Genomic DNA, 1,089 nt, shown 5'->3' on the forward strand with positions numbered 1-1,089 from the left:
TCTTGCAGATCTGAAAGTTTATATCAGTGGAACAGAAATTCCCCATTTGCCCCTCCCAGACTCATGTTTGATTGTCTGAGCATGCTTATTGAGGGTAGGGACGGTTTTAGTCTTGTTCATTATTCTATCTCCCTGCCTAAAGCATTGTAATCCATGAAGTGAGGGAAGAAGGAAAAGAATGGAATGTAAATGAAGCAAAATAGTTTTTCTTTTCCCTTTAATGACCCAAGTCTCGGTAAAATAACACACACAACAATGTAGCCTATATATATTTGTATATATTATATATTGTACATGCATGCACTGTGTGAAATCAATAATATATATAAATATATAATATGTTCAGGCCTCCCAATTCTTACCACAGGCTGTGTTCTTTACACTGACTGTATAGAAAGAGGAGGTACAGTAAATGCACCTCATATATACCTCAACCCAGGCCCTTTGCCTGGTCTGTATTGTGAATTGGGGGACAAAAATATATATATAATATGTTCATAGCGTGCAAACTATATGAATATAGTGTGTTATCTATTTAGTGTGTATGTGATGCCCCAAGGAGAGAAGAGAGACTTGCTATCGATTTCACCGAAAGCCTCTCCGAATGAGATGGAGTATGGCTGGACCTCCAGGAGACACTGGAGCCTGCAAAGCCCCAGCCATGCTGAATCTGCAGTTTATCGCACAATAGTCATCAAATATAGCCTGGTAAGTGGGTCAAAAGTGGGGGATGTCCTCTGCTCCCTGCGATGCATCTGAATAAGACCCTAGGAGTTAGGTGTACATAAAACTCCTCAGGATAGAGAGAAGAAATGGTGACAGGAGGTTGTGGAATTGGGAGTCAACATAATGAGATCCCTGGCAGGATATAATCTGCCTGGGACTTGAAAGCAGGCAGGCAGAGGGGTTGGCCCCAAACTATCAGCCAAGCCCATTGTCCCTGAATGTGATAGTGAGATGGTGTCAGAAGCATTATTTAATTCAAAAACGAAGCAAGAGATAAATGTTCAAGACAGCAAGCCTAGCATTGGGAGTGCTGGGATTTGGATGGCTCTGTAGATTCTTCTATAGCATTCATTATTCAATATT

At 41.0% G+C, this 1,089-nt stretch overlaps 1 non-coding gene across 1 annotated transcript; it reads left to right on the top strand.

Moving 5' to 3' along the window:
- The first annotated feature begins 345 nt into the window (after positions 1–345).
- LOC126010018 (small nucleolar RNA SNORA51) lies at positions 346–478 on the top strand. Its single transcript, XR_007496159.1, has one exon. It is a non-coding gene; the product is annotated as a small nucleolar RNA SNORA51 (small nucleolar RNA).
- The last annotated feature ends 611 nt before the right edge of the window (positions 479–1,089 follow it).

This window comes from Suncus etruscus, chromosome 5 (assembly GCF_024139225.1).
Source record: "Suncus etruscus isolate mSunEtr1 chromosome 5, mSunEtr1.pri.cur, whole genome shotgun sequence".
NCBI classification, from domain to species: domain Eukaryota; kingdom Metazoa; phylum Chordata; class Mammalia; order Eulipotyphla; family Soricidae; genus Suncus; species Suncus etruscus.